Genomic DNA, 27,349 nt, shown 5'->3' with positions numbered 1-27,349 from the left:
AGAGCTGCCGAAATTGGGCTACTACTAAACCGCATGTTGTACACAAGGAGCCACTGCACTTGCTATATGTGACTGTATGGTGTAGATTCACAAACACCTTTATTCTCAGCCCGTTCTTCTTTGAAGAAAATACACCCAGAGGGCCTGTCATGTGTACTGTGATGTCTGTATGTTATAAAGACCTCTTGTACAGCATATGATTCCCTGTTTGGAAGAATGCAACTGTGTGGAAAACACAAATCATCTGATCTGAATCCGTGTCCTTTTAGCTCTGGGGGTGCCTAAAAGAACGTGTTTATGGGGGACGCATTCAGTATCTACCTGATCTTAATACAAAAACACTGGTTCAGATTTCACTGGAAATGCTGTGAGCAACTGTTGCTCAGTTCATTTTATGGATGTAGTATTTCGTCGACGCCTCTGTTCCCCATATTGAACGAATTGTACAAGCGGAGTTAATAATAAAACCAACTTTATGCCCTTGTCACTTGTTTGCCCTGTTCTACCCATGTACCATTCCTAATCCATAACATTTGGGAACATCTTTATACGTTCTTTGTTGGATTGGCAGCGCCATATTTGCACATGGTGGCCAAAATTGGAACTAATTTTTTTCCTACATAAATCATTGCTGCATTGATGCATTAGAATACTTACCAAATGTCACTGCCATATGATACTTATAGCCCACATTGGACCACTGTGAACAACTGCACTTTAAGTATTACCAGCTGATATATTGGCATTCTTAACTACATGACATCATATGCCTTATAGGTGAAACACCCTGTCACATCCAAGAACTTCACAGTGACATGAACAAAGTTAATCCAAAATAAAATTCTCCATGGAAACAGATATTACAATAAATTAAATTACCTTGACCCCACATACACATACATAACAACCAACACCAGTTCTCCATATTCAAGATAGTCGATACCACCAACACAGCTATCCACAAAAATTCAAACCACCCAGTTGCACATGAACAAGCCAGTTTCCAATACATGTTGCCCAGACTGAATAAACTCCACTTTGTGAAAACAACAACAAATGTGAATTACAGATAATCAAACAAATAGCTGTGGAGAGTGAGTAGACACAAATATTGTAAACAAACAGAATCACAATATTAAAACAGGAATGAGAGGGACATCTAGCACACAAGCACAAATACATCATCACCAACATACAAACACAGATGCACAAACTGTAAACACTCAGCATACACACACACACACACACACACACACACACACACACACACACACACACACACACACACATACAAGAACACATGAACAAGAAACACCTACAAAAACAGTTGTTACTCACTCACTTAAACGACATAGTAGGCCACAGCAAAGGCAACATATTTAAGAAACAAAGACTAAAAATAGGCTACGGAATACAGAGAAAACTAAGGGCGACTAGTACAAACACAAACAAAACACATTTGGTGTTTATCTACTGGCATATCAGGACTGCAAATCATTGTACATTGGACATAGAAACAGAAATTTCAATGTTTGGTGCACAGAGCATAGAAGAGCACTGAAAAGTACCAATTGTCATTCTTCATTCGCTGAATATCTTATGGACGTGGAAGACAGTCCAATAGACATCAGCACTGGGTTAAAAATTCTTAAGTGTAGCAACAGACCCCCCCCCCCCCGAACTCTCCCCCCCCCCCCCACACCTCTCAAAGAAACTAGTAACTGAGGAAAACTATCAAATACGGAAAACCATAGTCGATGGAAGAGAAATAAAGAAACGAATACATGGCTCTCGGAAAACGAACTTTGTTCTTAGGACTCAAAGAACTGACAGACAACACTAACCCATAAATATAAACACATACATAGGTAGAGTTTCAGAAAAATTATTCAAAGTGCCTGCCCAGAACATATTCAATTGTTCAACCTTCAGTCACCTTGTTTTGGTAGTTTGTAAACAGTAATGGTAAAATTTTAAAAAGTGCAGTTTTTCACAGTGAAGATAATGGAGAAACCAGAAAAAGTAAGTGAACCACACACACACACACACACACACACACACATACACACACTTATGCAACACACGCGCACATACACACAACCTTTCAAGTAGAACTAATTAATGTTAGGCCTAACCATAACATCCCACATTCTCGATGTAAATAATTTTTCTACATTAAGTTCTGAGTGGTTGCAAATGATAAACAGAGAAAGAAAAACAACTATAAAGCAAAACATAAAAAACTACAACCTGTTATAACAAGGTGGTAGCAAAAATTTTGTTATGAATCGAAAAATAGTTAACGAAAGAAAATAGTCTGCGTACACAGGTATACATTGGATGCATAATTTCACGCTCTATCACTTGCAGAGCGAAATTAACTAGAAACTACGAAATCAAGAACACGTGGGCATGGTTCAAATGGCTATGAGCACTATGGGACTTAACAACTGATGTCATATGTCCCCTAGAACTTAGAACTACTAACTAACCTAAGGACATCACACACATCCATGCCCAAGGCAGTATTCGAACCTGCGACCGCAGCACTCGCGCGGTTCCGGACTGAAGAGCCTAGAACCGCTCGGCCACCGCGGCCGGCAACACGTGGGGACCTAATGGACAAAGTCAGTTACGTTAGACACAAAGGTACATCAGATAAAACAACAATGAATTCAACACAGTACCTGCCATGTGGTTCATGATATACGCTGACGGTAAAAAACAAAAAAAAAAACCTGCAACACCAAAAAATAATTAATGTAGAATAACCAAATTTCGGGAACACATTTTTCTAGGTAACATATTTAAGTGATTGACAATGCAAGATCACAGACTAATGTAAGCGCGAAACACGCCACTGCACATGTGAAATGCTGGTGCATTAACAACAGGTGTAGCCGCCGTAATGTTGAACGCAAGCATGTAAAAGTCGTGCATTGTGTCGTACAGTTGACGGATGTCTGTTTGTGGGATGCAGTTCATGTTTGATACACTTGGTTGGTCAATACAAGCAAGTCAGCTGACGGCAGTTTGCTTGATTGTACACCGTAGCGCTTGCAGACATCCGACATAGCCCCCCACGGAGAGGTGTTTCGCGTTTCTACCGCGTGGCTACCCACCGGCGGATAGTTTCCACCAACATGCAATAGTTGGAACTCTTGCACTGACTGGCCCGCCCGCGTGTTATGTGTTACCAAATACTATAATTGCATACACCTGAAGATGGAAACCACGACTGGTTTCGAGATTTTATGTCTTTTTGTTGCGGATATACTATGTACCAAATCTTGTGTAGCTATAGAAAGCATTCTGGAGAAAGGTAGGATGGGCCATAAGGGAAAAGGGGAGACACAAAAAAGGATAATAAAGGATGCATCACGTAAGGATTTTAATATGTGTCGTTGCCGAGAACGTCCTTTGTATGGATCGGAATTGACGAGTGCAAGTCAGTATTGTTTGAAGTGTTTGCTGGGGGGTGTATAGGGCGTGAAGTGTATAGTGAAGTGTAATTTAATCATTAAACCTTATTGTCGACTGTTTACCATCTAATCAACTTATCATAGCTTACGGAAATTCCTAAGGATAGGAAGAGGAAGTGTCACTTTTCGCATGGTTACACAAAAGAGTGGTCTTTTGTGAAGAAATGACGTACGTATCAGGTAGCGTTGTGTGAGATTTGTAGCTGTTTCATTTCAGTAACTTACGGCAGTAAGGTATATGTGAGGCATAACATTTCTACGAAGAATCATACAAATAGATTCGCGGGAGCATCGACAACAAAGCCTATTTCTACATGCTTGATTAAAGAAGATACTCAGGATGAATTCCTCGTTGCTGCTGCAAAACTAACAACAGTTTATAAAGTTGTCAAACATCATCAGTCCTTCAGTTCTCTCGAGGGTATCATAAAACTGAATGGCACATTGTATCCTGACTCCAAAGTCGTCGCAAAGCAGTCTACAGCTAGGACCAAAGCTACAGCGATTGTTAAAAATTTCTCGCGCCGCACTCAGAGTCAGAATGCAGAAAAAAATTGCAAGAAGTTTCATTTTATGGCATAGGCACCGACGCATTGAACCACAAGGGTGAAAAGATGTTTCGTTTAGAACTGACGGAATGCAACAGAAGCTGTTGAAGTTTGATTCGCTGAATAACGAAACATCGGAGACAATTGCAAAGTTATGTCTAAACACTTTAATGACAACTGCATTTTCCATTAGATAAATTAATCGCTTTTTGTGGAGACAATACCAACGCCAACTTCGATGCGCCCAGCGGAATGTGTTTCAGAAAATCAAACAAGAACTAGGAAAAATGTAGAAGGAATTGGATGCCCCGCCGATTTCTGCACTATACTACATCAAGCGCTGCTGGATTCTCAACTGTCGACGTTGAAATAACCATCACGAAAGTATTTGATTACTTTTCTATATACATAGTATGGACAGGGAAGCTGAAAGAGTTCTGGTTATACGTTGATGTCAATCATTAGACCCTTCTGTCACACTCAAAAACAAGATGACTGTCATTAATGCCCACAGTTGGATTCCATTAGAACCATTTTTTAACGTCGAAGGCAGGCCACCTACAATAATTCCAGAGTTTTGCAGCAGTCCGATCAGTGAAAGTTACTTCCTGTTTCTGCAATCCATCTTAGCTCTGAAAAAATATATATATATATAAAAAGCGTGGAGAAGTATAAAGTCTCGATAACTGAAATAAGAATTATGTTAATCGACACTCAAACCAAGCATGCAAACCAAGATGAATTTGAACGAATTAAAGAATGAGGAACCGTAATCAAGAAATAATTAGTTTGATTGCGCAGTTTGAGGAAGAGAGAATGGCTTTCTGTACCATGGCATTTGATTACTTAGAGAAATGGGCTATTTCTTTTAATAAATATTAAGTATTTGATTGGACGAGGCTATCTGAAAACGCTGATTGGGTGATGATTGAAAACATTATTATATTCCTGAAGAAATGGTGTGAAGATTTCAGGTGACAATGGTTTTCAGTATATGTATCTGGAGAGCTTTTTAAAAACAAAGCGTGACTCGTAAGAATGAAAGTCTAAACACTCCGTGGAAAAAAGTGAATTTACTTTCTCAAGTAAATCGAAACTCCTGAACGCAAATGCCAACTGCTAAAAACATGTGAGTACTTGTTTTCTTTTCCTGCACACAACGCCATTGTGGGAAGAGTATTGTCGCTGATGTCAACCAAGTGGACTTACGAAAGAAATCGACTGCTGCTAGGAAGTATGGAATCATTCCGTCAGTGCCAGTCTAACTGCAAGCTGACTTGCATGGAGTTTTATAAATAGGCTACGTAAAAGGGAAAAAAGGCTAAGTCTTCCGAAAAATATGGTGTTCCAACTACTTCTGCCGCAACTAGTACCATGTAAATGTGTTCTAAATAAGAAGTAATGAAATTAAATACATTTTTTACTTCATTTCTATATCCCCATCTCAGAGTGTCCCGATGAGGTCCCAGCTAGATATGGCAACCGTATTCTGCGAGTTTAGTTTGGCTATTTAGAGCACGTAGAGTACACATAGCGTACACATTTCATTGTTATACATAGCAGTATGAGATTGTGTTTATTAATTCATCAACCATTTCTGTATCTAACTATCCTTCATGGCCGTCTTTGTTGCATTTAGACTCGTGAAGTACAGTAAATAGCAGAGAATGATTAATTAATTAATTAATTGTTTTTGTGAATTGTCGACTATACTAATTTTGAAATGGATTCACACAGCCGTGCTGCATCCAGGTTGGATGATGAGGTTTCACCAGCTGCCGAATCTGAAGTTAAGCTTGAAAGCGCACCTGTGCATGTTACTGAACAAAAAATGGTTTTAGCCAATTTAGAGGCAGTTGTAAGTGATGCGATTTGTATGAGCCAAGACCAAACGTGTATGACCCAAAAACAAACTCGTATGAGCACCAAATAAGCCAGCATTCCAGAAGAAGTTAACACAATAGATGCTACTGCCCAACAAATTCACATTATGGAAAAGGTTAGAAGAATCGATTCCATTGCAGAAAAGATTCACTTAATAGGTTCTATCAATGGAAAGGATATTACGATAGAATCGAAAATGCAGTGACGGAAAAAATCGTGACACCAAATAATAATTAATGTAGAATAATGAAAATCCAGCAATAATGGTTTATAGATTACATATTTACGTGACTAAATTGCAGGATCACAGATACGGCACTGCAAGTGTGACGTGCTGGTACATTAATAATCGGTGTAACCACCATAATATTGAATGAAAGCATGCAAAAGTGCTTGCATTGTGTTGTGCTGGTGCTGGGTGTCATTTTTTTGGTATGGAGTTCCATGCCTGTTGCACTTGTTCGATCAATACAGGGACGGTTAATGCAAATCGTGGGTGACGCTGGACTTGTCGTCCGATGATTCCGATATGTGCTCGATAGGAGACAGGTCTGATGATCGAGGTGGCCAACGCATCATGTCAACACTTCGCAGAGCATGCGGTATGTGGGCGAGTGTTATCCTGTTGGAAAACGCCCCCTAGAATACTATTCTTGAATGGTACCGCAACAGGACGAATCAGTGTATTGACGTAAAAATTTGCAGTCAGGGTGTGTGGGATAGCGGCGAGACTATTTATGCTGTCGTACGAAATCGCACCTAAGTCCATAAACTCCAGGTAGAGTTGCAGCGTGTCTAGTATGCAAACAGGTTGATTGCAGGCCCTCAACTTGCCTCCTAACGAACACACGGCCATCACTGGCACCGAGACAGAAACAGCTTTCATCAGAAAACATAACAGACCTCCAAGGTGGCATCCAGTGAGCTCTCGCTTGACACCACTGAAGTCGCAAATGACGGTGGTTTGGGGTCAGTGGAATGCACGCTACAGGGCGTCTGACTCGGGGATGTCCTATGATTAACCGATTTGTAACAATTAGTTGTGTCACTGTGGTGTGAACTGCTGCTCATATTCTTGCTGCAGATGCAGTACGATCTGCCAGAGCCATACGTCTAACACTATGGTCTTCCCTCTCAGTAGTGCCACATGGCCGTCCGGAGTCCGGTATTCTTGCAACTGTACATTCTCGTGACCTTCGCTACCATCATTCATGTACAGTAGCTACCTTCCTGCCAAGTCTTCGTGCAGTATCACAGAAGGAACATCCAGATCTTCGCCGTCCTATTATACGATCTCGCTCAAGCTAAGTGAGGTGTTGACAATGGCGTTTCTGCCGCCTTAAAGGCAATCTGACATCACCTCACCACATCCACTGTCAAAGATAACTAACGCTCACGACCGTCACAGTTTATATTTAAAGCAAACCTGCTTGCATCCCCAAAGTGGCGCTACTAGCGACTGGTGCGACATTTCAACAAACTTCATCTTTCAGATGTGGAAACACGCCCACCAACTTTCGTTTTTTTATACAAGAACTTCTAGGTGTTGCGATTTTTTCCCACCGCCATTGTATAAAAAATTGATCAAGTCATAACTACGCAGAACCACTTAGCTATGGAACAGAAAAAATCAACGAAAGGGTTAAAAACTTTATCTCGATGCGTGGATGGCATTTCGGGCAAGAGAGAGAGAGAGACGCATTGATGGGAAGTTTGAGGAACAAGTTTCCTTGATACATTTAGAAATGTCCAACCGGATCACAGAAGAGAACAGAGCAATAAATATAAAAACCAACGAAAGAGTTAAAAACTTTATCTCGATGAATTTATGGCATTTCGGGCAAGACAGAGAAACGCATTGGTGGGAAGTTTGAGGAGCAAGTTCCTTGATGTATTTAGGAATGTCCAACTGGATCAAAGAACAGAGCAGAGAAATAAGTGAACAAATTATCCAATGGACTATACACCAAAGAAAAAAATTAACACCGAAGTCGGAACGAAGCTCTAAAAACATTTACAGGACACAGGCGTGCATTTCTGTGTTATTATTTCCATTCTTGGAAATACATTAGAGAAACTTAAAAAACCGGCCACGACGATTAGACGGACAGTTTACACTGGTAGATGCAGTCCATGTGCCACAAAATTTCAGAACTCAAGAATAACTTGAAACTGTTGGACGCTGACATGTCTGTTTCCAGTGCAGACAACGCGCCTAGCGTAGGAAGCCACGTTAGTGGAAATAGAAATGTCAATGCATGCACCGCCACAAGCAACAAGTCGGTTCAACCCACGTATCGCATGTTATGGGGAGGGGAATGCCATGTGGCCATCAGCGGGTCGATCAACAAAGTGTTCACACCGAACACAGTGATATTTTTGAGGAAAGGCCTGGGCTAATCAACTATTACGATTGTAAATTTGATGTCGTACATGTTGTTGTTGTTGTGGTGTTAAGTCCAGACTCTGGTTTGATGCAGCTGTATCCTGTGTAAGCTTCTTCATCTCCTAGTACCTACTGCAACCTACATCCTTCTGAATCTGTTTAATGTATTCATCACTTGGTCTCCCTCTACGATTTTTACCCTCCACGCCGGCCGCGGTGGCCGTGCGGTTCTAGGCGCTCCAGTCCGAAGCCGCGCTGCTGCTACGGTCGCAGGTTCGAATCCTGCCTCGGGCATGGGTGTGTGTGATGTCCTTAGGTTAGTTAGGTTTAAGTAGTTCTAAGTTTTAGGGGACTGATGACCACAGCAGTTGAGTCCCATAGTGCTCAGAGCCATTTGAACCATTTTACCCTCCACGCTGCCCTCGAATACTAAAGTGGTGATCCCTTGATGCCTCAGAATATGCCCTGCCAACCGATCCCTTCTTCTAGTCAAGTTATGCCACAATTTTCTCTTGTCTCCTCATTAGTTATTTGATCTACCCATCTAATCTTCAGCATTCTTCTGTAGCTTTACATTTCGGAAGCTTCTATTCTGTTCTTGTCCAAACTATTTATCGTCCACGTTTTACTTCCATACACGGCTACACTCCATACAAATACTTTCAGAAACGACTTCCTGACACTTAAATCTATACTCGATGTTAACAAATTTCTCTTCTTCAGAAACGCTTTCCTTGGCATTGCTACTCTACATTTTATATCCTCTCTACTTCCATCATCATCAGTTATTTAGCTCCCCAAATAGCAAAACTCATTTACTACTTTAAGCGTCTCATTTCCTAATCTAATTCCCTCAGCATCACCTGATCGAATTTGACTACATTCCATTACCCTCGTTTTGCTTTTGTTGATGTTCATCTTATATCCTCCTTTCAAGACACTGTCCATTCCGTTCAGCTGCTCTTCCAGGTCCTTTGCTGTGTCTGACAGAATTACAATGTCATCGGTGAACCTCGAAGTTTTTATTTCTTCTCCATGGATTTTAATTCCTACTCCGAATTTTTCTTTTGTTTCCTTTACTGCTTGCTCAATATACAGATTGAATAACATATGTCGTACATATGAACCTTTTAATCTGCCATCCTACTTCTACCTCAGGACAAAGCGATCTGACCCCTCCAGAGAGGTTAGTCAGATGTTATGTTAGAGAAGTACTGAATCATCAAACACCAAATCGTTCTGTAAATAAACAAACACATAGGACACGAGTCGTGTCTAACATCTGTATATAGATTTCTGACATGAATTTATGCAGCATATGTTAACATAGCTTTACTGTTTAGCTATCTGTTAGTGAGGAGTTCTCTTTTTTCATGTTAGCATACGAATGTTATACAGGGTGTATCAAAAAGAATCATCCGATTTTGCACGTCTACATGTCTGAAATTAATAAATATATATAATGAATTTTGTTTTTATGACCAAGAAACTCAAAAAGTTTTTTTCATACCTTTTCATAGGTGTTCAATATGCCTCCCTTGAGATGCACGGCACATGCCAGTGCAGTATTCAAATTCTTCCCACACTGTAGCGAGCACGCCTTGAGCTACAGCTTCCACAACTGCTGTTACACGATGTCTCAGTTAATTCTTTGTTGTTGGTAACGGAGGGAGATAATTCCGCGCAAGAAATAATGACGTACAGTCAGGTCCAGTGACCTTGGAGACCACTGATGTAAGGGTGAATCATTTGTTCCAGTGCGACCTAACCGTAGTTCAGTAATCCTTTGAATTAAAAATTCCCGCATTTCCAGGTGCCAGTGGCGGTGCCCCATCCTGTTGGTGAATGAAGTTGTTCGAATCAGTCTCTAACTGTGGGAAAAGAAAGTTCTCAAGCATATCGAGATATGTGCTTCCTGTAACATGGTTCTCGGCAAAGAAAAGTGAGCTATACACCTTTTGCTGTGAAACTGCACAAAACACATTAAATTTTGGAGATTCCCTCTCATGTTACACTACTTCATGTGATTGTTCCGTACTCCATATTCTCTCATTATGACGGCTCACCTTTCCATTTAAATGGAATGTTGCCTCCTCAATAAACACTAAGTGCGAAAGAAAACTGCCATCTTCCATCTTGCCAAGAACGAAATTGCAGAACTCCACACGTTGTTGTTGGTCACCTTCACGAAGAGCTAGTAGTAGCTGAATTTTGTATGGGTTTATGTGCAAACGTCGACGCAACATACGCTAGGCGGACATCGAGGGCATATTGAGCTGTCGAGCTGCACGGCGAACTCGTTTCTGCGGACTCCTTGTGAAACTATGGCGGATGCGTTCGACGTCTGTGACAGACACTAGGAGACGGCCCGGCGTTTTGCCTTTACACAAACAACCTGTTTCTTGGAATTGTTTATGCCATCGCCTAGTGGTCTGCGCTGTAGGAGTATCCACACCATACCTAGTGCGAAAGTCACGCTGAACAATCATTACTGACCTGGACTGGGCAAAACGTCGAAAACAAAACGCTTTCTGTTGTCCCGACACCATTTTTACTAGAAATGAAGTGGGCGCACACTTCTGCTACCTAGTGGGAACCATGTAAAACTCAAGAGACTGCTCTTTCCAACAGTACGTTGTTCACGCACGTATCTCAAATAACATAATAATTATGATTTTTAAAAATCGGGGGATTCTTTTTGATACACCCTGTATTATACAAGTAGGTGAGCCCACACGTTATTTAGTTGTACTGTCAATTTCGTACGTAACTTGTGCCGTAGAACTGGAATACAGAGGTTACTGTAGGTCCTTCATTTGTTGTTATGTGCACGCAACACTGATTAACTGCAGTTATGGTCTATTTATCAACGGTACGCTATCTGGTCCCGATCAGACGTGATCGTATTCTTTTTGAAAGTTTTCGGGAGTAATGAAGGATCGATGGCATTACCACTTCATTGGCCATGATTGTCTGATACGCTCCATGTCATTTTAACTGATGACCCTGCTATGGATGGCTTAGTTTTACGTTTTATTCGGGCAGGGGGTTTTTATCATTTAATACGAGTGTTTTATTTTATTGTTTTGTGTTGATTCTGGCCTTTGGCCCACGGTTTTAAACTGAGTTTTTAATGTGTTCTCGGTGGTTGGCTTTTCCCTTTTTATTCTACGGTCGGCCAACCACTGCCACACTCTGTGTGATTTTAATTTGTTATGTCTGTTCTTTGTCTGAGTTTTTCTTGTCCTGTGTTGTCTGTTGTCTCTATTATCCGTTTTTTACTCTGTGTGGTAGTTTTTAAGTTTTGGAACAAGGGACCGATGACCGTTGCAGTCTGGTCCCTTTAATCCCACAAACCAACCAACCAGCGTTGCTCTTTTAATCAGGAGAATGACGTTTCGTTTAAGTCGACCAATGCGGAAATATGTAGCATCTCCGTTAGGCGTGTTCTGTCCTCCTGTGAGAACTACATAACTACACAGCTGGTCCGTCAAAAAATGCGTCTTCTGGGCACTCCCACACAGTGTAGCGGAATTTGCTTTTAAGTCGAACACGGGGGTCATTACCCCTTCGCTCTGGCAAAAGCTGTCCTCTCTTTGGGCGGTCGCTCTGGTCAAAGTAGGTGTACGCCGACCCACCCCTCTGAAGGGACGGGCCTCCCAGAGGGCTGGTTGCCTCTTTAGAACGAAAATTCCTGTGGCTGTCATGTTGTGTACTCCAGTCTCGACTTTTCCAACCTCGGTGTGCACTTACGATTTACTTATTAGATTTGCATATCGCTTACACGAATTCATACTAAATTGACTCTACCTTATCGAGTTTGGGTTCGAATGAAGCATCTTGATGTGCAGAATACGATTGTGAGGACGGAATACGTAAGAAATGAAGGCCAGGAGACCACGCCACCTTACATTTTTAAGAGCTTGCGGATCTTGTGACCTTAGGGTACAGTGTGAACTATGAAGAGCAGATTTTAGTGTTTATTTATTCTCCTCGTTATATTTTGCATTCGTGAATTCCCAGACAATTCCTGACAACTTCGCTTGTATTTTTTTTTTTTTTTGAGATCTTATTGAATTTATTTACACAGCACGGTGTGACTATGGACAGTGCTCGTGAACGAACACATGACGAATTGGATGCTGCCTTTAAACAGCTGGAAACCGTCTTGGCTATGGTCGACAAGCTTCTTCTGGCCAATGCTCAAAGTTGCAGCAACATCGGGGCACTGGGGACAAGACCAGAAACACTTTTTGGTGACCTAGTTGGCGCTTCTTCTTCCGATGCGCAACATCAGACTGGTCTGTCCTCTCTCGAGAGTGAGTGTCAGACAGTGGTGGGTTCACGTTTCACGGGGCGGAACGTGAAAGAGGGAACTTGCTACACGGCTGGTTCCTTATACCCTAACAGGTACGAGGTACTACCCAGTGTTGATAATACTTGAGGCAGTATGGGATTCCCTCCTGTTGAGCCAGTGGCCGGTTTTCCAGCCCTTGCCGGACAAGTGCAGAGTCATTGGGAGCTGTAATGATAGGCGAGTAGGCTACTGGAGCCCCTCAGGGAAACAGCATGCAAGGCGGGAAGAATGGCAGTGTGTATTTGGTATGTTTCCCGGGGGGTCTCGTCCATCACATGGAGGAGGCCCTGCCGACGGCTATCGAGCGCACTGGGTGCACCTGTCTACAAATAGTGGCACGTGTTGGCACGAATGACGCATGCTACTTGGGTTCTCAGGCCATCCTCTGCCCATTTCGGCGGATGGCTGATATGGTGAAGGCAACTAGCGTCGCACGCGGGGTGCAAGCTAAGCTAATTTTAGCGTCGTACACAGGGTCGATTACGGTCCTTTGGTCTGGAGCAGAGTAGAAGGTCTAAATCAGAGGCCAACACAACTATGCAACGCTTTTGAATGCGAGTTTCTCGACATACTCAATCGAACGCATAATTGTAGTTCCCCTGAACAGGTCAATCTTGTTCTACACGAAAGAAATGGCTACTAGATTAACGGAGAGCGTGTTTAGCGCACATGTCTTTTTTTTCGTTTCCTTTTTTTTTTTTTATGGAATGCCCTCCCCCTCCCTCCCTCCACCTCCCTCCCCCCTTGGGATCAGAAGTTAAAACAGACACAGTGTTCTCAGAGAATGCTAGTCCACGCAGATTGGATACAGAAAAGGTTAACGCCATATTAGTAAACTGAGGGAGCGTCTAAGGAAAGGTCCCAGAATTAGTTTCGCTTGTTGGAGGTTATAATGCGAGACAGTATCAGGAGCAGCAAGGTGATTAAAACTGGAAGTTAATAGCAACGAAATCCTAAGTTCAGAATCGAATATTTATCGTAAGAATAGGTTAGCCGCCAATGGTGGCGGGGTATTTATTCCAGTAAAGAACTCGATAATGTCTAGCGAGGTTATTAGAGATTCCGAATGTGAATTGAATTGTATGAAATAAAGTATCAAAGGTCGGTCAAAAATTTTAATCGGATGGTTATACAGACCGCCTGGATCAGAACCTGTAGGGTCAGTGAGCTTCAGAGACAATTACAGAATATCTTTAATAATTTTCCTGAGCGCACTGTTGAAATGGGGGGCGGGGTCGTGGCCTCAGCGTATTAGGTATAAATTGGGAGAGTCATGGTATCAAAACTGCTGCCAGAAACAAGGATTCGTGTGACATTATTCTGAATGTCTTCTCCAAAAATCACTTTGAGCAGACAGAACAAATCTGTGACGGCAACGTCTTGGATCTCCTAGCAAAGTAGGTGCAAGGAGAGCAATGAGAGAAGTAAAATTTTGTCAACAGGTCTGAGTAAAAGACGTAAGAGGTTTCGGCCTTACGTAAAATCAGTAAGCGGTTTGAAATCATCTAGTGATTCACTCAGTGATCACACTTGCATCGAAACCGAAGATAACAGAGAGAAGTTCGAAATACTGAATTCGGTATTTGGAAGTTGTTTCACCGCGGCAGATTATAACACGGTCCCTCCTTTGAAATGTCGCACAATAGTCGAAATAGCAGATACTGAGATAACCCATCGCGGGATAGGAAAGCAACTACAATCGCTTGGTAGTAGAAAGGCGTCAGTGCCAGATAACTATAAGATTCTACAAAGATTATGTGAAAGAACTTGCTCCCCTTCTAATAGCAGTTTATTGCAGTTCGCTGTAGCAAGGAAGGGTACTAGAAAAGAAGGGTCGCAGGACATATTTACGTAATTATAGGCCTACGTCGTTTGATGTCAGTCTATTACAGAATTACATGTTTTGTGCTCACGCACTCTGACATTTTTGAGAAACGAAAATCTCCTCCATAAATGCGAAACTCAGCTCGCTCTGTTCCTCCATAAGATCCATAGCGCTATAGATAATGGAGCTCATGTTGATGCCGTGTTGCTTGACTTCAGGAGGACGTTTGAAACTGTCACCCATTGCCGTTTAGTGAAGAAATACGGCTTATCTAGTATCGGACCAGATTTGCGACTGGATTGAATACTTAACAGGACAAAATCAACAGACGTAAAGGTAATTTCCATATTTCCCAAAGGAAGTGTGATAGGGCCGTTACTGTGTACATTATATATAAATAACCTTGTAGAAAGCGTCGGAAGCACTTCAAGACTGTTCGAAGATGAAGCGGTTGTCTTTAGGAAAGCTTCTACGCCAGAAGCGGGTATCGACTTGCAGAATCACCCGCAGATGACTGATGAATGGTGCAGGCTCTGGCAGTTGATCCTGAACGTAAATGAATGTAACATTGAGCATAGATAGTAAAAGGAACCTACTGCTGCACAACAACACAGACTGCTGGAAACAGTATATACCGTAAAATATCTAGGGGTAACTATCCAGAGCGACCTTAAGTGGAGTGATCACATAAAACAAATAGTAGGAAAAGCAGATGCCAGATTGAGATTCACAGGAAGGATACTAAGGCACTCGAAATAAGTACGTAACTATAGATGTAGATTTAGAATACTACTTAACTGTTTGGCCCCTACACTAGCAACTGAACTGTTTGATGTGAATCACTCGCGTCCTCGCTAGTCGGTCATTCGGCACGAAGCCGATGACAAACGAAGTGATTCCGTTGGTCCTAGTTACTCTCGTGTTCTCTTAAAGTTGATAATGCAGTGATGTTCTGGTTTATGTGATACAGCACAGCATTAAGAGGTTCTCGTATATTGTTATAAACAAAATCTGAGTGTTACTTTAGTAATAAATAATAAACGAAGCTTTGCGTTTTGGAGCGCAGGCTAGAGGGTAATCCCTCAATATTCTCTTACAACAGCCAATTAAGTCACAAGTCGATTCACTTAGCACAATTTTCCACCACTGCTGTGACTGGATAGGAGCATCTGATCGGTCGTACCTCACTTCGATTTATGACATCATGTGTCAGCTACTGTATCTTCCCTCAAAGTAGACGCCAAATAAGGAAATAAAGTCACGACTCCAAAAGCCGGAATTGTTAAAGGAAGATAGTGTCAATATGAGTGCAGGCGACATGTGGCTATTTATTACTGCAATTGGTCTTCACTTTTCTGATCTGGTCCAAGTACGTATTGACTTGGGAGCAAAATATGGGTACATAAAAGCATCCAAATTGCTACATAACCCTACAAAAATTTTGTGCGCTCCTGCCAAGTAGAGGATGACTCAAAACTCGAACACTCTGACGTTACAGTAACAATACAAAAAATGTCTGTAACACAATGTCGTTCCATAAATATTTTCGGTAGAATACAGAAGTCAAAGAATGGCAGCTTGGCAACACTATAATTGCATGGCCTATTAAGTATCTTCATTCAGTAGTGTGTAGCAGTGCTACCCAGCTAGTGCAGCAGGCAGAGTTTTGTGTAAGAGTACCCGAGATCGGTTCTGAGTCTACGTGGAACTCATCTTAATTTTCTGATTTCTGCACAGTATGACGTGGTGTCCGAATTCGTATTTGTTATACAACAATCAAACAGTAGATCTTACAGAAAGTATGTGCATTTATTTAAGATTAATACTAGAAACGAGAGTACAATGAAACACTTGTCATTGATAGTGCATTTAAAATATTACAACTGGACCCTCTTACTAAATCTGATATGTATGTTCAGCTTCTCCACACTGATAAATTTTGTAATTATTTCTGTTCTGCAACAAATGATTTATTTTAAACTGATTATTAATTACTCTTAATGATTATTTATGAACAATAATTTTATTTTATACATTAAAATAGCTGTTGTTATAGGGTATGTGTCGTTTAAGAGACAATGTATGCTACAGCGTTAATGGACAGATCAAATTTAGAAAGTAAAATACTTTGTGCCTAAACCTGGAATCACATTCACTATCTTGAATATTCCAATGCAAAACTAACTAAACCTTTTATTGAACTGGAATTAAAGGAATTACGACGTTCTACAAATTTTCATATGTAGCTTAACTGTCACTTATATATTCTTCACATTATTTATATTAAACAAGAAATTCATAATAATAATGATGATAAAAAGGCTGACTATAGCAGTAAATATTTTGTATCCAGAGGAGCATATTTTTATGCAACATAAATTGTATTTAGCTTTTCTTGAAGATTGGCTTTATGCAATGTTGTACATCGTTAGAACCACTTTTAGGTGTAAATTACAGAAATTAAATGACAGAATTGTAACAATTACTACAAGATTTAAGTCTTTTCATAAAACAAGAATTTCATGTGTACAAGAAAACGAACAAGTGATATTTATGTTAATGATGTCAATGATTTATTCAAACTTTTTGTAGATAGAAGTGATCTGCCCACTATATGAAATAGCTGAGATATAAAACATAACATGTTCTCGTCTTAGACTTTAAAAAATTATGATAGTAAAATGAAAACAATGAAGCTTCACCAAACAATGGTTTGAAATTACAATTACATCAGACCTTTAGCTGCTTACAGGCGTTGATTGTTTGTCTTTGTTACAGTCTCATGGATGGAAAACTTCCTGCATTTTAAGTCAGTTTTCTTTGCAACTTAATATGATCTTCCCAACTATCTTGTTCCATCCAGTGATTGTATTACTGACCATAATGTGTCTTCATTGTAATTTCCCTTTCTTTCCTTAACTTGTCAGGCTTGTACACTGACTCCTATTTGACATTTAAGACTCGAATGTTGCAATGACAAATGGTCAAAAAATTTCTCTACTTTCCATATATCCATTATGGATGATGGACTGCCACTTTGATTTAAATTTGCGATTTATTTGGGAATAAATGTGCAACCAGTTCCTTTTTTTAATTACCGATAAGATTTATTATATCTTAACATGTTTTCGAGCCACTGCAGGCTCATCATTAGATGAAGGTGTTATAGAGAAAATATATCGTTGACCAAGTGTAGTTAGACACTGTGGCGGCGACAGTGATCGCGAAAATGACGGAATTTTTGCTATCGGTCGAAACTTTTATCACGTGGAAAGGTTTTTGTGTTTTGGGTGCTTACAGTACACTCCATAGTCATATCGATAGCAAATTCATTCACATAATGTATATTATAAGATAATGCACACAACTACACACAGTATATAACTGCATTTTGTTTTACTCTTATTCATAGAAGGTAAGCGCTGGATATGACTACAAAGAATATGAATATGATAGATATCACACTTTGCTACATTACGAACTTTGCCCCGAGATGCATTGTATTACGGTACTAATATTCCAGATATGGCTAATACATTTAAGTCAATCTTGCTGCTGACAGGAGTGTTCTTATATTGGCAATATACATTAAAGTTTTACAGAAGATAAACTCATAGCGTGAAATATTTACTAGATAATTAAAGACTGAAGGAGTTGCAGAATACCATGGTTGTTACATGACTAAGAAAATATAATTTATACAGGAGGATGAATATATCTTATTAAACAATGGAAACTCCAGGTTAAAATATCAACAGAATAAGGAAAAGATAGAATGCTACTCACGTCTTCATCAGGAAAGGAAACACACAAAAATTCATTCACTCAAACAAGCACACCGCTATCTCTGGCAGCTTAGGCCACTCTGAACTGACAGAGGTGGCATTCATGTGTGCGTGAGGTGTGCTTGCAATATGTACAAATGGTGGAATTAGCATAACTGCCTGGCACTTGTCTCTGAATTACCATAACTTGTTCTTTGCTTTCTGTGAATTAACATAATTTATTCTTTGCCTTAAGTATACAAAATGATCCAGGATAATTTAATACCCACTTAGCATAACTTATTATCCAAGATGGCGGATCCAATATGGCCAACACTGTCATGTCATGGGCAAATATGGCAGATATAAGCTGGCAGGAGATCAGAGGGTCAGAAAAATGACTGCCACATGAATTGTCATATAAGTCCACCCAAGATCATCCCTACAATGTCACAATCTAAGAAGGTGGATAGTTTTTCTAATTATCACGGTGCTGCAGTACTCATCCAGACATGCTAAGCATCAAATTGACTCGTCACTTATGCTCTGTAAGATGTAGTGGAAGGCTGATCATCATGATGCGTCAGCAGAGATCTGCCTTCACCTCCAGGCAGAAAAAAATGACACACGTACCCAAATGCAAATATTAACTCCTCTTGTTCTTGGTTATTGTTCACTTTGTTTTTGTAGCTATGTGTTTTCTTCTAATTCTCCCACACTGCAGTGGTTCCCTGATGCACTGGAATAGAAATCTGCACTACTGGATGTATCGGATCATGACACACAACTATTTGTGTTTCTGTTGTCTGCACCACCACTTGTTGAACCACAGTTCGGCCTGATACATCGGAGCAGGACACACGGCTGTTCAAATTTCCATTGTCTGCACCGCACTGGATCTCAACGAAATAATATAACAGTTACAACTGCTAATGCGTCAGCCACTGCCAGCCATACAGTTCACAGGAATGAAATTGTATCACTGATTTCAGAGTTTTAAGAAATATGCATTACTGAATAATTATGGAGACCGCAGTTCAAGAACTCCACAAACCTGTGCGAAAGCATTCCAGCGCTGGCCCATTCTAATTCGAGGTTTGAATGATTTATGACAAGCAGATCTTGTACATATGAGACAATATTCATGAGAAAATGTAGGTTTCATATATATTTTAGTGGTCACCTGGGACTTTTAAAACAAAGATGGGGAAGGGTTAGACTGAACAATTGCTGGTGATGGGGACAAATCAATGTCCTGTAAATTGCCTGATCATGGTCGTAAGTTTTATGACAGATATTTCAAGACGGTAATGACGTGGTGTACAGAATACATTCAACATTCTCCCAGATGAAGGCATGTGTTTTGGAAAATTTTAACAGAGTGATAAAAGCCAGTATGTGGATGCATTTTGATCGTCGCAGATCAAATAATTGGGCAGTATAAACGGAACCATACATCGATCCATAAAAACGAAAACAATTGACGTTTATGATAGCTTCTATGTACAGCATACAATCATATTAAGATGGTGGATACCTGCAAGCAGAAATTTAATGTACCTGATTTAGTACATATTTCAAAATACAAGACTGCGTTTGAGAAATCATACTTACAGAACTGGTCAATAGACATATTTGCAGTTTCCAAACTATAATGAGCAAACCCTAGAACTGACATCGTAAAGGATGATGGCGTTAGTGAAATAACAGGTAGTTTTTACACGGGAGAGTTACAGGAAAGCCGTGAACGAAATGTGTTTCTCATAGAGGAGGAATAAGATGATGAGGAATAAGATTTTTGTTAAGTGGCTTGGATTCCCTGTATCGTACAACATCTGAATGTGCAAATCCTCCAGCCATGCAGTAGCATAACTTGCCAGTCAAGATGTGCATCGTATATGGTAGGTCTCGAGAAGCTGCCTGTAGACTTACACATTCCTAGATAAAGCTATTGTGGATTGGGAACAGAAATGGAAAACACTAGCACATGGAAATAATGCTATTAATATGAACGATGAGGTTTGCAAAGATCACTACATTGCATATGATGATATGGCAGAATGTCACACTGCAGGACAAATTATAGCTGGTAGATCTAAGCAAATTCGTGCAAGGAAAGACATTGGTATAAGACAATGTAATGCAGCATTTGCAGCTGATAAAATAATGAATGCTAAACTTAAATTAGGTGCTGGGATAAATTTCGACAAGTTATGAATGCCACTCATCATACACTAAAGGAGAAAAAAATCCATGGAATGTTTTAAAAACTACATCCAATCGCGGTGTCAGTAGCTAAAAGTGATCTGAAGCAGAAAGGACTAAGAGGAAGAAGAGAACCAACCACAGCACCTAGGATTGTTCCATTACATTGAGTTACTTCCTGGATGAGACAGAAATATCCTTCTGAATTCAGTATTGAGTCCACATGGAAACTGCTACTAATACCGTGTTTTACGTTGTGATTTAACTGTTCTCTCCACCAGTGGGACAAGAAGGGGAACACGAATGCTGCAACTTTTAGGCAATGAGGTCATGCTGTGGCATGAAGACTGCATTGGGTCTTTGTTTCAGCCTCGATGGAGACCAGTTTTTTTCACCTGTTCTATGATAGATCTACAAGCAGCCAAATTGTTGTTATTGTTGTTGTGATCTTCAGTCCAGAGACTGGTTTCATGCAGCTATCCATGGTAATCTATCGCGTGCAAGCCTCTGCATGTCTGAATAGCTACTGCAACCTACAACCTTCTGAACTTGTTTAATGTATTCACCTCTTGGTCTCCCTCTACGCTGTTTACCCTCCACGCTTCCCTCCAATACTAAATTGGTGATCCCTTGATGCTTTAGAATGTATCCTACCAACCGATCCCTTCTTCTAGTCAAGCTGTGCCAAAAATTCCTCTCCTCCCCAATTCTATTCAATATCTCCTAATTAGTTACGTGATATACCCATACAATCTTCAGCATTCTTCTGTAGCACCACAATGCGAAAGCTTCTATTCTCTTCTTGTCTAAACTAGTTATCGTCCATATTTCACTTTCATACATAGCTACACTCCATACAAATACTTTACCGAAATAACTTCCTGACACGTAAATCTATACTCGATGTTAACAAATTTCTCTTCTTCAGAAATGCTTTCCTTGCCATAGCCCGTCTACATTTTATATACCCCCCTCTAAAACAGTCGTCAGATATTTTGCTTCCCAAATAGGAAAACTCCTCTACTACTTTACGTGTCTCATTTCCTAATCTAATTCACTCAGCATCACTTGATTTAATTCGACTACATTCCATTATCCTCGTTTTGCTTTTGTTGATGTTCATCTTATACCATCCTTTAGAGACACTGTGCATTCCGTTCAGCTGCTCTTCCAGGTCCTTTGCTGTCTCTGACAGAATTTCAATGTCGTCAACGAACCTCATAGTTTTTATTTCTTCTCCATGGACTTTAATTCCTACACCAAATTTTTCTTTTGTTTACTTTACTGCGTGTTCAATATAGAGATCGAATTACATCGGGGATAGGCTACAAGCCTGTCACACTCTCTTCTGAAACACTGCTTCCCTATCGTGCCCCTCGACTCTTTTAAGTGGCATCTGGTTTCTGTAGCCTTTCGCTCCCTATATTTTTACCCCTGCCACCTTCACAATTTGAAAGAGAGTATTCCAGTCAGTATTGACAAACGCTTTCTCTAAGTCTACAAATGCTAGAAACGTAGATTTTCCTTTCCTTAACCTATCTTCTAAGATAAGTCGTAGGGTCAGTATTGCCTCGCGCGTTCCAACATTTCTACGGAGTCCAACTGATCTTCCCCGAGGTCGGCTTCTACCAGTTTTTCCATTCGTTTGTAGAGAATTCGTAATATTGCCCTCAAAAACAATGCCCTTGTATAGAACCTCTATGTACTCCTTCTGCCATTTTGATTTCCCTTCTTTTCTTGGGACTGGTTTTCCATCTGAGCTCTTGATATTTATACGGGTGGTTCTCCTCTCTCCAACGGTCTCTCTAATTTTCCTGTAGGCAGTATCCATCTTACCCCCGGTAATACAAGCTTCTACATCCTTAAATTTGTCCTCTAGCCAACCCTGCTTAGCCATTTTGCATTTCCTGACGATCTCATTTTTGAGGCGTTTGTATTTCTTTTCGCCTGCTTTATTTACTATATTTTTATATTTTCTCCTTTCATCAATTAAATTCAATATCTTTTCTGTTAATCATGGATTTATACTAGCCCTTGTCTTTTTACTTGCTTGATCCTGTGTTGCCTTTACTATTTCATCTCTCAAAGCTATCCATTCTTCTTCTACTGTATCACTTTACCCTCTTCTTGTCAATCGTTCCCTATTGCTCTCTCTGAAACTCTCTATAGATTGTGGTCCTTCAGTTTATTCAGGTCCCAACTCTTTAAATTCTTGCGCTTTTGAAGTTTCTTCAGTTTTAGCCTATAGTTCATAACCAACAAATTGTGGTCAGAGTCCACATCCGCCCGTGGAAATGTCTTACAATTTAAAACCTGGTTCCTAAGTCTCTGTCTTACCTTTACAGTATCTATCTGAAAGCGACCAGTGTTTCAAGGCCCCTTCCACGTATATAACCATCTTTCATGATTCTTAAACGTGTTAGCTATGATTAAGTTACTCTCAGAGCAAAATTCTACCAGGCGATTTCCTCTTTCATTCCTTACCCCCAGTCCATATTTATCTAGTACCTTTCCTTCTCTTCCTTTTCTTACTGTCAAATTCCCGTCCCCCATGGCTATTAAATTTTCGTCTCCCTTAACTATCTGAATCAATTCTTTTATCGCACGATACGTTTCTTCAATCTGTTCATCATCTGCGGAGCTAGTCGAAATGTAAACATGTACTACTGTACTAGGCATATACTTCGTCTCTATCTTGTCTCAGAATAATGCGTCCACTATACTGTTCGTAGTAGCTCGTACGCGTTTCTATTTTTTTAAATTCATTATTAAAACTACTCCTCCACTACCCCTATTTGATTTTTTATTTATAGCCCTTTATTCACCAGAGCAGACGTATTGTTCCTCCTGCCTCCGAACCTCACTAATTCCCACTATATGTAACTTTAATCTATCCATTTCCATTTTTAAATTTTCTAACCTGCCTGTCCGATTAAGGGATCTGACGTTCCACGCTCCGATCCGTAGAACGCCAGTTTTGTTTCTCCTGATAACTACTCTCCTGAGTAGTCCCCGCCCGGAGATGCGAATGGGTGACTAGTTTACCTCCGGAAGATTTTACCTAAGAGGACGCCATCATCTTTTAACCATACAGTAAAACTACATGTCGTCGGGAAAAATGACGGCTGTAGTTTCTCCTTGCTTTCAGCCGTTTGCGGTACCAGCAGAGCAAGGAAGTTTTGGTTGATGTTACACGGCCAGACCAGTCAATTATACAGACTGTTTCCCCTGAAAGTACTGAAAAGGCTATTGTCCCTCTTCAAGAACCACACGTTTGTCAAGCCTCTCAATATATACCCCCCGTTGTGGTTGCACCAACTGTACTGCTATCTGTATCGTCGATACATGCAAGTCTCCCCACCAACGGCAAGGTCCATGGTTCATGGGGGGGGGGGGGGGGGGGGCACCGGCATGGTAGATCAGCGCGTTCGTTCAAATGGCTGCTCAACATTTGCCATTAAAAACTGAGTACAGTTTGCGTCGATGGTGTTCAGTATGTGACATGCAGCATCTGCACAGAAGTGCTGACGTAAAATGAAAAAAAAAACAGATAGCTCGAACGACAGAATAAGGATAAGGAAAGTGGTACACGTCGCACGCTGTAGACACGAAGCAGTGAATTCGAGTCCACTCATTCCTTTATTTTTTAAATCAAATTTCGGCTGTCTGATAAAGGTATCAGTCTGATGGAACGTCGAAGAAAATTTACTTCATTTTTTAACCCATCAGTAATAGCAAAACGTTCCACGAAAGAGTTCGTCGTTGCTTCAGTATCAGAGATGTATCCTCGCCCTACAGCTGTCACCGGGTACCCCCCAGTGGGTGCCTTGACGCCAGTTGCTGTCCGACCAAGTGCTCGCACTTTGATAAGTTCCGCATTTTTAGTATAAAATTGTTTCTTACTGTAGTTCGATTTCCCACACGAAATAAATCTGGTAAACCCACTGAACACCATGCAGTTACACAAGACATCTAGGTTACTGTATGTGTATTTGTCAAGTGCCATTTTCTTATTTGAAGTTCTAGTACTTATCGTGCAATTATGTACTGAATTTTGCATGTTTCTGTCTTAGGGAAGTTGTTTGAGCGTTATAAAATAGAGTTGCAAGTAGAAAAGTGTCTAATATTTGCTACGTACTGTTCGCTTTGGGTTCAAGGCGGGATGAAGGTAGTAGAAGCAGCTCGAAACATTTGTATCATGTGTACTGTCAGACAACTCACGTCAGAAAAGGATTTCTTGTTTCAAGAAAGATCGTTCCGGCTGGGTGATTTTCCACATTCAAGAATTCTCGATAACTGACATATGCGATCTCATTCAGTAGGCTAGATGAAGAGGCTGGACGTAGCAGTACTGTAAACTGTTGAGTGCCACAGTTCCATGAATAATACCGTGTATTCACGAAGACCAAAAACTGTCAGCAGAAGCAGAAAAAGGCATCGTAAGCCTGTACGGTAATAGAAGTAACGAGACGATTTTGGTGAAATCTTCGTAACATTTCCTCCATGCACTGCCGCAACCGGCAGTGTTGCCAAATAGTGCAGATTGATGGCCTGAAGAACTCTGAGCCGGCTGGGGTGTCCGAGCGGTTCTAGGCGCTACAGTCTGGCACCGCACGACCGCTACAGTCGCAGGTTCGAATCCTGCCTCGGGCATGGACGTGTGTGATGTTCTTAGGTTAGTTAAGTTTAAGTAGTTCTAAGTTCTAGGGCACTGATGACCTCAGAAGTTAAGTCCCATAGTGCTCAGAGCCATTTGAACCATTTGAAGAACTCTGAGGGGCTCTCAGTTCTATTGGCGGCTTAAGTGAATGACTTTGATTTAGTCTTGCGGTAGCTGGCTGGAGGCCAGGTCTTATGTCTAAGATTATATGTATTTGTGAGCAGGAAGCAGATGACAGGAAAACACTGGCTACCACTAAATGACATGAGAGAACATACGACAATCTTTCCTTTTGAAGAGAGAATGTTGTTATTTTCCACTCACTGAGTGCCATCCTTGTATATGGTGAACTGGTCACTTCACCCATCGTACTTTCCGACTCAGGCATTCGGAGATAGCAGATTTAGCTCAACACCGGAAAACATCTCAGCAACTCCTAACACACTATCGACCTAACATTTGACAATTGTCTTTATGTTTTCCTATTCCTACCTCGAATACCATTAGAATTCACTCCCATATTATTTCTACCCGCATCGACATCTTTTCCCTCTATGAGTCACTTTCCACTAGTTGTCTGGAGTACTTTGTGTTTTATTTAGAGAGTGGTTGAGTTTCCTTAGTGCAACACCATATATTTCCACAAAGCCTAGCAAGTGGAGATAAGGAATATAACGAGATCAGTTCTTGTCTTTCTCTTGAAGTTGGACTACTTTCTTAAGGAAACGTTCCGCCAAGCGGTGGGGTAGAACCAGAGAAAACCATGTTAGCAAGAGTAAGGATGGGCTGTGACGGAAGGGAGGAGGTCCACATACGAACTATAAAAATATTCCTCTGATATCAATCTCTGACACAGATTACAATTTTGAGCCAGTATCTTACTTCGACTTTCGCTCTGCTGCGTCCTACTCCTTATGGTGCTACCCAGCATATCTCTGTATATGTATTCCCATGGGCACATTTGTAAAGCACATTTCCATTTAGATATCGGATCAGTCATTGAACTTTGAAAAGGCATTTTAATTGAATGTCGTACTGTTGACGATGGTCTGATTATACGGTTTATATTCTCAGATATGTGAGGGGCTCGATGAATTTTTAAGTAATAGAGCCCAGTACGTTGTCCTCGACGGCGACTGTGCATTAGAGACAAGAATATCGTCAGGAGTGCCGCAGAGAAGTAAGATAGGACCGCTCTTATTCCCTATATGCGCAAACGATCTGACGGATAGGGCAAGCAGCAATTTGCGGGTGTTTTCTGATAACGCTGTGGTGTGCTGGAAGGTGTCGTCGTGAAGTGACTGTAGTAGTATACAAGATGACTTAGGATTTATAGTTGTTGCGATGAATGGCAGCTTGCTCTAAATGTAGAAAAATCGATTAAATATCTAGGTGTAACGTTTCAGAGCCATATGAAATGACATGAGCACGTCAGGATCCGGTAGGGAAGGCAAATGGTCGACTTCATTTTACTGGGAGAATTTTGGGCAAGTGTAGCTCATCCATAAAGGAGACAACGTTTAGAACGCTAGTGCGCCTCATTCTTGAGTGCTGTTCGAGTGTTAGGGACACTCACCAGTCGGATTACAGGAAGACATCGCAGCAGTTCAGAGGCCTGCCGCTAGGTTTGTTACTGGTAGGCTCGATCAGAACGCAGGTATTACGGAGATGGTTCGAGAACTCAAATGGGAATCCTGGAAAGACGACGACGCTCTTTTCGAGAGGCACTGTTGCGGAAATTTAGAGAACCGGCATTTAAGACTGACTGCAGAACGATTCTACGGTCGCCAACATAGATTTCGCGTGAGTACCACGAAGATAAGATGCGAGAATTTAGGGCTCGTACGAAGGCTTTTAGATAGTCGTTCTACCCTCGCTCTATTTGCGAGTCAAACAGGAAGGGAAATGACTAGTAGTGGTACGTGGTACCTTCCGCCATGCACCGTACGGTGGCTTGCGGTGTATGTTTGTAGATATAAAAAGATTACCTTTGATTTGTAAAGTTTACTTTAATTCTAAAATTACTCGAGACAAGTCGGCTAAAGGGATCTAGAAATATTCACTTCTCGTTTCAGTTATCAGGAGGAACACTCGTTTGACCCAGTTTCGCGCGCTTTTCTACCTGCTGCACACTTCACTCACGTGAACCTGCTTACTGCGTTCAGCCTCAGTGGCCATCTACAACTTTTACTTTCTGTGCTTCCCCCACATTACCAAAATGATTATTCCCTGACACCT

The sequence above is a fragment of the Schistocerca americana genome, chromosome 8 (assembly GCF_021461395.2).
Source record: "Schistocerca americana isolate TAMUIC-IGC-003095 chromosome 8, iqSchAmer2.1, whole genome shotgun sequence".
In the NCBI taxonomy this organism is placed as follows: Eukaryota; Metazoa; Arthropoda; class Insecta; order Orthoptera; family Acrididae; genus Schistocerca; species Schistocerca americana.
This window is presented reverse-complemented; position numbering follows the sequence as displayed.